The sequence below is a fragment of the Trachemys scripta genome, chromosome 10 (assembly GCF_013100865.1).
Source record: "Trachemys scripta elegans isolate TJP31775 chromosome 10, CAS_Tse_1.0, whole genome shotgun sequence".
Lineage (NCBI taxonomy): Eukaryota > Metazoa > Chordata > Testudines > Emydidae > Trachemys > Trachemys scripta.
In genome coordinates this window covers 74,473,059-74,485,099 of record NC_048307.1, presented here as the reverse complement: position 1 = coordinate 74,485,099, position 12,041 = coordinate 74,473,059, and the positions used below count along the sequence as shown (strand labels likewise).

The window sequence follows — 12,041 nt, the reverse complement described above, 5'->3', positions numbered from 1 at the left end:
GGATGGCACCAGCCTGCCAACACTTACTGTATAGTCATTGCTGCAAAACTTCAGATGCTTCTAAGAAGCTACTTTTAAGGGGAAGAGGGAAATAAATCAGCTAGGGGTAGACTAAAACTACAGCATTATACAAAAGTAGCACTGTTGGAAAAACTCTGGAAAAATGTAATACTTACCAGCAACAAGCTTTCCTCCATCACCACCCTTTACACCTTGTCTACATTATAAGCCTGATCTTATTTACATTAAAGACAAGGACATATTCCCATTGACTTTAGTGTTCAAATCCTAAAGCAGTAATCTCACGAGGAGCATTACTTGCCTGAGCAAGTTGACTGGGTAATTATCTTATCTGGGCAGCATTCAAGTAAGGGAAATTTCATTAGTTAGTTGGAAACTGGTTGCTTGCATAGCTAAATGCAAAAGATGCTGGGAAAAAAACCTAGCACTGAATCTGATCCAGGTACAGTAATAATTAACTTGACTGACATGAGAGGTAATACAACTAATCCTTTGATAGTTTACTGTTCACTGGACAAAGAGGGGACAACTTTCAAATGCATAAATGCCAGTGCCTAACCCCTATTGACTTTCAGTGGGAGGAGGTAGAGACTTATCTGTGCCTGTAAAAATCTTCTCAGACTGTTTAATCAACAGTGTCTTAATTTTAAAGAACTAACAAAACCCTACAGCTTCTCTCACACCATAAATAAGTTTAAGAGTGTTTTAACACTCCAAGAAATTTAAATTTCCACCAAAGCAATATGGCCACTGAAAAATTGTCTTATATTCCAATACTTTTTTCTTTTCACAGTCCTTGCAAATCAACATTATGGCTGCTGAATTTGTTTTCAGGTGACAATTTACAAGTGATTATCTTATCATATATATGATAAGCTATTTTGTAATATTTTTCCTATAACTACAAACGATAATGGCAATGAAACCTTAAGATTTTCCCATCTATTCATTCTGATATTTGAGCTACCCCATCGTAGTCATACTGGATGCTGAGTGAGAAAATAATAAATCATTAAGAAGTATCTGAGGTAGGAGTCCCACAATTTAATACACTGCAATATGCCAATCATAAAGGTGATCATTTCTAGTTCTGAGTGCATTGGAAGTTGCTTTACTATGCAGTGTGATACAAGTGACTGACATGCATTAAAATAAGGGAACTAGTAGATGCCCTTGACTTCAGTGGACATTATAGGTAGTAGCACTTCTGAAAAATTAGGCCCTTTCTATTTAGGAGACTGTAAAGGGGCTTGGGAGGGCTAAGGCCTTTTCTTCACAAAAAAACTGCACAGGATTTAACCAAAGCCAGTTTTGTTACGCTAATGCAGGGGTCGGCAACGTTCGGCACGCGGCTCGCCAGGGTAAGCACCCTGGCGGGCCGGGCCAGTTTTATTTACCTGCTGACGCGGCAGGTTCGGCCGATCGCGGCCCCCACTGGCCGCGGTTCGCCGTCCCGGGCCAATGGGGGCGGCGAGAAGCGGCGCGGGCGAGCGATGTGCTGGCGAGCCGGGTGCCAAACGTTGCTGACCCCTGCACTAGTGTACACCTGTGTGAGTGCTCTTTTTCTAGTTTAAACTAAGCTTAGTTTGGTTTATCTAAAGTTGATTAGGAATCGGTTTAAGTTAAACCAAAATAAAGCCACTTCTAACCTAAATAAGAGTCCACATAGGGGTTTGCACTTGTTTAGCTAAATCCATTTAAAAACTGATTTCTGTTAAATTGGTTCTAACTTTCTCACGTAGATAAGGTTTAACTTTAGTCACCCAAGCCTGAAAATTTTAGCCTAAGGATACGTCTTCACTACCCACCGTATCGGCGGGTAGCAATCGATTTATCCGGGATCGATATATCACATCTTGTTAAGACATGATATATGGATCCCCGAATGCGCTCACCGTCGACTCCAGAACTCCACCAGAGCGAGCGGCGGTAGCGCAGTCGATGGGGGTGCCGCGGTCGTCGATCCCGCGCCGTGTGGATCCCAGGTAATTCGATCCAAGATACTTCGACTTCAGCTACGCTATTCGCGTAGCTGAAGTTGCATATCTTGGATCGATCCCCCTCCCAGTGTAGACCAGCCCTGAGTGACTTATCAAAGTCCCACAGGAGGACCCAGTCCCATGCCTTCAGCCACAAGATCATGCTTCATCTCTAAGATCTATTGATGAAACCTGCTATGAAGGGGTCAAGTATTATTATTAGCTGGCCAAAAGTCAAGATATATGATTGGCAAAGTTCAGCAAGTACCCAGAAAATTGTACTGTACCACAACTAAATACAAATTCCCTTTAAAACCCATCCTACAATTATTTTAAAGAGCATTCATTTTGTAGTTAACCTAAAACAAGGTAGCATTCACACTAACAAAACAGATGCTGATCAACAATATAAAATGCATTAAAAACCCATCAGGGAGAGGGCTGGATGTGGGGAAGAGAAATGCTTATGGTGGAGTGCCCGAGAAATGAAGTAAAATTTGTTTGTCCTGCGGTATATTACAACAGGAGATTTGATAGCACCAGATTACCAATTAGTTTGTGGGTGGGAAGGGAGATGCCATGTTTGCCAACTGCTGTGTGTCCAATGCTCACAACTGCATGATTTGCTTAAACAAATATAATCTGATTATTACATTTGTCAGTTTATTTACACTTCAACCCAGTCATCATCACTTGGCTTTCAAATGTTGCTCCAGCCACATAGATTTCCCAGCAGTCACAGTGAAGCCTATAATACGAGTATTAGCCATTGGTTTTCCGCTTACGTGTTCCTAAGCAAATCAATCACCAAACCTGTTGTTTGAAAAGGATCTGACAGGGTTTGATACTGGAGGGACAAGAGGAAGCCAGTGTCCTGGTTTAATAACCAAGTACTAGTGAGTAGCTTTGCTGGTGCACTGCGCATGTGAGAGTCCCGAGGGAAATCAAGCAAAGGGAAATCCCATCTATTACAGAAGAGGACCTGAGGTTTCCCCCCTTCACTACAACTCCCATTGTCACATCCCTCCACCTTCCCCCAGTGCACCCCACGCCACTACTCCCTCATCTCTTTAAGTGTCCCCTCCTCCACCTTCCCCAATGCACACAGTGCCCAGCCCCACAATGCACCCAGTGCCCACCCTCCCCACCTTCCCCTCAGTCAGTGTACCCTGTGTCCACCCTCCCCCACCTTCCCTCAAAGCACCCAGTGCCCACCCTCCCCCACACACCGCCCCTCAACGCACCCAGTGCCCACCCTCCCACCCCCACCTTCCCTCAATGCACCCAGTGCCCACCCTCTCCCACCCCCACCTTCCCTCAATGCACCCAGTGCCCACCCTCCCCCCCACACACCGCCCCTCAAAGCGGCCAGTACCCACCCTCCCCCCCACTTTCCCTCCCCACGTTTACCCCGTCGGCCAGTGCACCCCACAGTCCCTCCTCCTCCCCCCGGGTCTGGCCTTCAGCTTCACGGGGCAGGAGCAGGGCCCGCTCCTCTGGCCCCTCGTGTGTCCGTACCGCCCCTCGCTGCCTGCCCGTGCCCGAGGCAGCTGCTCTCTTACCTGCTGGGGTGTCCCGGGCTCCGCTCCCCGCCTCCTCCCCAGCGGCTCCGGCAGCAGCTTCCTCGCAGACACTCGCAGCCGCCGCCGCCACTCGCAGGGGAGGAGCCCAGCCAGCGCCGGGGCTTCCAGGAGCCTCCGCCGTGAGTGAGGGGGAAGTGGGGCCGCCGGAGTGTCCCGAAGAGCAGGGAAATCCCAGTGCACCGGCAGGGAAATCCCACTCTGGGCTAGCCGCTTCCCAGTTTACCTTCGGGGCGGGGAGAGCCTGGCGTGTCGGGAAAGTTGGATACAAATAAAAGGAGATCAATCCGATTCCGAAGCCGTCCGCGCGTCAGTTAGCAATGGACAGTCAGTGGCTGCAGGCTGGAAAAGTTGGTGCCAAGCAGCCTGCTGGTTATAATTAGGCTTGGCGGAATTCAAGCTTTATTTTTATATCCTTTCAAAGGCTAATATCGATGTTTATGTTTAAGCATTGTTTACTGCTTTGTGTCCATTTAAAATGTTGCACTTGCAGGAAATGGGCGGGGGGCGGGAGGTCAGACAATCATTATTTAATGACCGGCGTTGAGATTCGTGAAGATGAAGCTTTATAACATCAAGTATCAAAATATACAGTGAAGATCCTAAAATCAAATTATTAGACCTTCTCAAGCAGCGTTTTCCCTCCTTTGCCAGCAAATCTGTACATTTCTGTTAGCATCAATGGAAATTTTTTGTTGTTGTTGTTGGTTTGCGTGGGTATGGCGAGATCTACTTTTATGGACATTTACCGATAAAAGTCTAATCCTTCCAAGTAATGCTGGTAAAAGAAAATAATGTAGTAATATGATTATAAAGATCACTAACGAAAAACATTAACAAACACTAATGTGACCTCAATACATATCAAAGTTAATAATGTTTTTGTTTGTAAAAAAGCCACCTTTGTTTCTGATAGTTGTAGTAAAAATAGACAAGTGTAACCATGCATAGCATTTCTGTAGTATTCTTCGGGCCTCAGGGTATGTCTACACTTTGGCCCCACTACAGCTCTCGCTGTAGTACCATTGTGTAGATACTTCCTAAATCAATGGAAGGGGTTTTTCCATCAAGGTAATGAATCCATTTCTCTGAGAGGCAGTAGCTAGGTGGACTAAAGAATTCTTCAGTAGACCTAGCCACGCCTACAGCAATGGTTAGGTCAACCTTACTACTTTGAAATTTTTCAGTCCTTCTGAGCAACATAGGTAGGTCGATCCAATTTTTAAGGGTAGACTAGGCCTCTTTCTCACTTTCCCTACCCCTTGGGTAGATTTTCATCAGGGAAAAATGGATGTAATGTACTATCATTCTAATCTGATAACACTTAACAGTTGTTTTGCTCTAGTGTAAGTCACTATGCAAGGTACAGGGCAAGGGGGAATCAGGCACTGTATCTTCGGTGGAAATACAGATGCTAACAAAGGGCTTGTCTAAAGTAGGGAAATTTGCGCTGGTGTAACTTGGTGCAAATGACTAATGTAAACACACTACCCCAGTGCTAAGCAGGGCTTGTGTAGTTAATCTACGGTGGAGGTTTTGCAACATAGCTACATCAGTGCAAAAAACCCTCTTGTAACAACAGTGCCCAAGCCCCCAATCCTGTAAACAGAGATGGGAGTAGTGCCACTGAACTCTGTGGCCCAGCCAGATCTGGATAGGCAGACCCTTGGTGCATGCGCTGGGTTCCATGTGAATCCAACTGCAGGATCGGGGCAATGAGATTACTCTCATGAGTATGGTTACTCATCACATGTCTAAGCATGTTTGATCAAGGCCAAACTTAACTTGGGCCCTGATCATGCAAGATACAGTTGCATAGGCAGACCTACCCACCATGCATAGCCCCACTGAAGTATCAAGGCCGCAATGCAAGTTTGGGGGGCATGGACCTGTGTTCATGTCGCACTCCTTGTCAGTACCCAGCCTAGGCCAGGGAAGTTAATGATCCAACCAGCAGACCAAATTTGGTGACGAATCCTGGTCACATGCCACCTGAAGCACATTGCACATATGCTAAGAAGAATGCAAGTTCAAGGTGTATATTGCTGAGCTCTGGTATTCATTTAAGTCATTAATGGCTCAAAGGGAAGAGTGTCATGCCACTTCAATAGGCGTCTCCCAATCAAGTGCTAACCAGGCCAACCTTGCTAAGCTTATGCAAGCAGAAGGGAATGGCTCCAGAGGAAGTTACTTCAGCACCAAAAATTAACTGTGTATCCTTGCCAAAAATGAAGAAATAATTTTTTGCCATTTTCACTATAGGTGTGATATTTTTCATCACTCTCTTTCTAACTTATCAAAATTTAAAAACCAAAAAAATCCCATATTTGTTTCAGGTATTCAATAGCTTCTGGAACAAAAGCCATGTGCCCTTGATAAACCTGTTCTGTTGGTTCTGAACACACCCCAAATATATTATATCTAGGCTTCATTAGATTTTTACTGATAAATGTGGGAAACATCAATTTCACTGTACACACACACAAAGCTGATGAAAAAGTATTTTCATTGATAATCAAACTGTACAGATAGACAAAGGGAGAAAAATGCTGCTTCAGAACTTATTACAATCAAAATCACAGTGATTTAGACTTTCGGATTAGACTTGTTACAAATGGACTAGTGAAGGAATAGTAAAAATGGGTATGATTTGTTGATTTTATATTTATTTTGTACATTTTAACATAAGATGTTAACAATTTGAGTTTTTAATAGTTTATAAAGCTTTAACTTTGACTCGCAACATCTACTGTCATTGAATAATTGTCTGACACCCCTCCATAATTTCCCACAGCTGTGAAAATTTAAATTGATAAAAATAAAAAAAATGCTTAAAAATGAACATCGACATTATCCATCAGAATGATAAAAAATAAAAATTGAGTTCTGCCAAGTCTAATTCTATTTATTGTGTATACATTTGTATAGCATTATATTACAGCCAAGACAGCCAAACTACAAATGGGTTGCAAGGCCACTAATGGAGAGGTGATCTTTCTGTTAACCAGCAAACTAGTTGACCTATCGAATTACCATGACAGGACTCAACAGGATTCCAGAGATGTGACAAGAGAAAGTTATAAAACAAGAAATAAAGCACTTGTGCAAACTGGCCATTAAAGCAAAGAGGGTTTTGCCTTTTGGTGAAAAATGGGAACAAAAAGAAACTGGTACTGGAAATTATTATAGACCCAAGTAGAGCAAGCAGTAAACCACGAGCTGTATATGCAAGGAGGCCTAGATTGAGGCTAAAACACTAATAATAGGGTATTTTCAATAGAGATAAACAATGACCAGAATAAGAAATGTGGAATTTCTAAAGAAGGTGAATATTACTGGAGATTGCATGGCATTATTTTGTGCTGGTGGCTGCACCTGCTTCTGTGTGACTAATTCTCAAAGTTATATCCATTGTCTATTATACCGTCAGCACAGTTCATAGGTGTATGCCATTTTATAATTAATTATTTGTCCTCTACAAATGTGCCGTGTGTATGTTTGCTATAAGAACAGTAGTAAAGGTGCATTATGTGCCTCAGTGGAAATATGATAAAATGATAACAGAATACCTGAATGACAACTAAAGGATTATCACACACCAGCTGACATGGAGCTGGAACGAAAACCTCTTCTCCACAGCAATGTTTTTTGTTCCCTCCTGCATCATTTGCTGAAGCTTTCCCAAAGCAAAGAGGTATTTGGGGAGGTAAGTGATGTCTGCTCTTCAGTTCCAGACAAGTTCTGTGGCTCTAGTGACTCATCCATCACCAGAATCTACTTTCCAAAGAACCTTTCCTGTATTTGCTCTATTTGTGGTTTTCTGAACCCTAGTTTCTAGGCCATTTATTTATAAGAATAAGCAAGAAACAGGAAATATTGAGAACTTGTCCTGATCTTATCCTGTGCTGAAAATAGATATTTACTGAGATTAAAATGAATCACCCATGTTCTTTTACAGTCACTGAAGCTTTTATTGTAAATTGCTGGAAACAATATCATCTATTTTAACACACTTTCTGGGCATAGTTAGCTAAATGTAAGGTAGATAAACTATACTATCCATAAGAGAGGTATGTAGTATGCACAGATTTGGGAGCTTTATAGGGGTATTTATTTGACATGCCGACATCTCTCCCAAGATGCCATCTTGTGCTCTCAAATGTATGCTTTCATTTTGGGCACATCTTCACTGGCAACATTAAAGCACTGCCGCTCTCCCAGCACTCTTAAAAAATCTCCACGAGGGGTACCTTCACCTCCACGAGGGGCGTAGCTACCAACGCTGGGAGCACTATCTATACTGGCATGTTACAGTGCTGAAACTTGCAGCACTCAGGGGGGTATTTTTTCACACCCCTGAGCAAGAAAGTTGCAGCGCTGTAAAGTGAAAAAATAAGGGCCTGAATATTCTCTTACTTACAGTGGTTATACACTTGCTTAACTCCGTTGACCTCAAGGCTCAGTGAAGGCTCACCTTTTTATGGGGGCTAAGAAAACTTTCAGAATGTGAGCCAAGTGTAACTGATGCGGAGGTGTCTGCCTGAGTTTGGAGAAAACTCAAAACAATAGCTGTGGTGGGTGGTGTGAACTGCTCCTTGTCCATGTCAGCAAGGTATTAACCCAGATGCTTAAGCAAGATACTCTAAATGTCAAGGTTCTTAACTGTTTCATAACTGATCAAACATATGAGAAAGGAGAGGGAGGGCATTATTGTGCAGGTCTGCTTGGCCTGCTGTGAGTGACATTACCTTTCAGTGACAGAGGGGTAGCCGTGTTAGCCTGAATCTGTAAAAAGCAACAGAGGGTCCTTGTGGCACCTTTCAGACTAACAGAAGTTAGTCTTAAAGGTGCCACAAGGACCCTCTGTTGCTCCTCTCAGTGCCTTACAGGCACCTCCATCCAAATCAAAAAGCAGGCAAGACCAAGGAACCTATCAGATCTTAGGGGGGTATCTGAAGCCCAACAGAGGGGAAGCCGCCAACATGAAGCTCAGGAGACCCCATGAGTGTATTTAAACCTGGTGAGTAAGAGCGGAGCCCAAAAGAGCACGTATTATGAATACCTACACTATATATTTTGAGTGACATCTCTTGTGTTCAATAGGTGGTGTCCTGGCCAAAAAGGGATAAGATGTTAATGAAACCTGTGTTCACTGTTACAACATTAAACAGTTAAGCGTGATCCAGGGTTTTCTGTCAAATCTTCGCTGGCAATTCCCACTGTAACAGCCACCATTAATGATCTTTTAAATCTTTTATTAAAGATATAGAAAAAGGAAAAACGATTATAGCATTTAAAATGTAAAGTATTAAAGAGGGCTTCCATTTTAACAATAGCCCTTCTTCCCTTTTGCTTTACCTATAGAGAGCTCTCATACAGAAACCCTTAGTGCTTGGCAGTGTTTTAGATGGTATTAAAGATCGCATTAACTGCTCTTTTGCGGGAAAAAGAGAAAAAGTTAGCTGAGATGGTCAGGAGCAGTTGATGAAGTCTGATCCTGTTTTCTTTAAGACAAACAAAGAGAAATTTATGCAAAAGGGAGAGGAGAGAATGGCAAAGAGAGAAAAATGTAGCTTCTGTCTCTGACACTGGCTTTCACTTGCAGCCTGGCTGGTGGAGAAACACAAGCACGGCAAGTGCCACTCAAGATTTGGCCACTTTTATTAATGTCAGACAGTTTAAGACATTGCTTTTAGCAGCTTTTCTGGTCACAGGCTTACCACAGTGTTGAAAAGGAGAAGAGTTGTTTACTCTGGCTAAGCCAGACTCTGGTTAGACAGAAGAACAAAGGAGAGCAATAGAAAAGAGGAGAAATAAGGTAGGGAGGGAAAATGACGTATGAGAGTGAATGTCAGAGTAGGAACCTAAATCTCACATCTCAGCTGCCGTTCAGGGTTTACGCAAAGTTGGTGGACGTGGCAATGTCAAATTGTCCCCTCTTTCTGTGGCCTGACCTGAACAGGATGCCATTCAGCATCAGGATGACAGAGGCCCGGTGGGGTCATGGTGGATACCAGAGTCCCAGAAGATGATGAAGGTGGGAGCCATAATGGTGAAGTTCAGTCTTTCCAGTCCACACGTCCCACTTATGTAGTGGCCCCCAAATAAACAATGTCCAATAAGGGGTGGCAACCTCATCCCATTAACAGTTACTGATCCAAACACATTTTGGTGATTTCAACTATAAACATTTCCTCCCATTTCTAGAAACCTGTCACCTAATTGTCATGCCAACCTGTGACTCTACCAGGTGCCCTGAAGACTCCTGATCCCAGTTCTTTTAACCTACACAAGTCAATTTCTACCACTCTATTTGTCTCCATTTTTTTGTTGATTTTTATAAACAATTTTATATAACAGGCAGTGTTGGACATTTGTTACCTTGGACAAGTTAAGAGCATAGGCCTCTGAACAACACATCTCATTTAGGGCAGAGCTTGGCTTAGAAACAGAATTTGGAATAGTACCACTATTTCCCCCTTCCCCCAGTCTAAGCTAAGCAGGTCCGTATGCATTAAGTGATTGCCAGAAATCACTTTGTTTACAGACATGCAATATCAGATTCTCTTTGTTTGATGCAAAATTTCATATAAGAAACAACTACTAGGTCTAGGTTACTTCATGCAGCTATATGGGTAAAAGCATCTATAATCGTAGCCCCTCCTCCCACCCCAAGAAAATGTCACCAAGAACGATCTGTTTATTACGGGAATGATGAACATTAGTAATGATATTTGTCTGTTCACAGAGTGACCACTGACTGCATACAAATTACCCTACAAAATTTGCATTTCTTTGCACTAAATAGCTGCATTATTTGGAAACTTTGCCTATTGATTAAGAAGTACCCTACATATTTTAGATCCAGATTTCACCCTTTTCTTGGTGTCCATTCCTGTGAATTAAATGCTGGAAATGCTGCATCTTCAACCCAGAGTTTAGATCTCACAAAGAAATGAAAGCTAAACATCCTCAAGTTTCCTTCTCATCTGTGGTTTGCTGTGTGCCTCCTCACAGTATGACTCAAAAGCCTGGGTTGCACATTCAGAGCTCTGCGGGTTGAGAGGACAGTCACGAGACCGACGTTCCCACTAAGTTTCTTTATACTTAGCGGGCTACAAACTCCACTGAGCAGTACAAGGACCCTGATGGAATCTGCCTCTTTAATCTCATGGATTTTTTTTGAACATATGACAATAGGAAATGACTAACGAAGAGCTGGAAATTATTAACTAATGTTAATGAGCCTTTAAAAAGGACTCTCAAAGGAGACTTATTTGTATAGCAGTATTGATGTAATATGCTCTCTTTCCTCCATGCAGTGTCCTTGTGACTGGCCTTCTACAGAAGGGTTGTTTGAGAGGTGAGGAAGAAAAGGATTATAAAAATGAAGAATGCCAAATAGTAAATGAGGCACTGATAACTCTTTGTACACCTCCCCAGGAGCGTCAGCCTTACTTGGGAACAGAGACAGGGGGAAGGCAGTTGGCCCAGACACTCCAAAGTATTTAGGCACCTAACTCCTAGGGAACTAAGCGCCTAAATGCCTCCCCTGTTCAGAGCCAGGCCAGTCCCTGGTGCCTCTTATGGCCTACAGGCCTTTGCAGGTCACTAAATAGCCAGTATATAGATCTGCATTGGCTTCTCCCTTCTCCATCTTGCCAATGCCCCCTAGCCCCATGGCTCCTGCAGAAGTGGTACAGCAGCCCCAAGGTTGCTCTAACTCATGGCATTGCTGGTCCATAGACTCAGGGAGCCATAACCAACTCGTAGACTTTAAGATCAGTGGGGACCATCGTGATCATCTAATCCTAGGGTGACCAGATAGCAACTGTGAAAAATCAGGACAGAGGGTGGGGGATAAGAGGCGCCTATATAAGACAAAGACATGAATATTGGGACCATGCCTATAAAATCGGGACATCTGGTGGTCCTATCTAGTGCTGACCTCCTGCACATTGCAGGCCACAGAACCTCCCCCACCCACTCCTGAAATAGGCCCCTAACCTCTGGCTAAGTTATTGAAGTCCTCAAATCATGGTTTAAAGACCTCAAGTTACAGAGAATCCACCATTTACACTAGTTTAAATTTGCAAGTGACCCATGCCCCATGCTGCAGAGGAAGGTGAACCACTCCCCTCCCCCCCCACACACACACAGGGTCTCTGCCAGTCTAACCTGGGGGGAAATTCTTTCCTGACCCCAAATATGGTGATCAGTTAGATCCTGAACATGTGGGCAAGACCCACCAGGCAGATACCTGGGAAAGAATTCTCTGTAGTAAGTCAGATCCTTCCCCATCTAGTGTCCCATCTCCAGCAGTTGGGGATTTTTGCTACTGGCAGTTGCCAGTGGGCCACATGCCATTGTAGGCCATCCCCTCATACCATCCCCATCAGTCCCTCATCCCCACTCTATTGAGCTGAGCATCTGTTGGCAAAGGAGGGAATCTGGCCCTGTA

General features: G+C 43.6%; 1 protein-coding gene across 3 annotated transcripts in view; it reads right to left on the bottom strand.

The window, feature by feature from the left end:
* The window catches only part of MCTP2 (multiple C2 and transmembrane domain containing 2), a 177,100-nt gene extending 173,251 nt beyond the window's left edge, over window positions 1-3,849 (bottom strand). The window contains exon 1 of one of the 3 annotated variants that reach the window (XR_004647453.1): window positions 3,563-3,849. The gene's annotated coding sequence lies outside the window, so the exon portion shown is untranslated. The remainder of the gene's footprint in view (window positions 1-3,562) is intronic. The other 2 variants (XM_034783932.1, XM_034783933.1) reach the window with 2 other exon arrangements.
* Window positions 3,850-12,041: the final 8,192 nt, after the last annotated feature.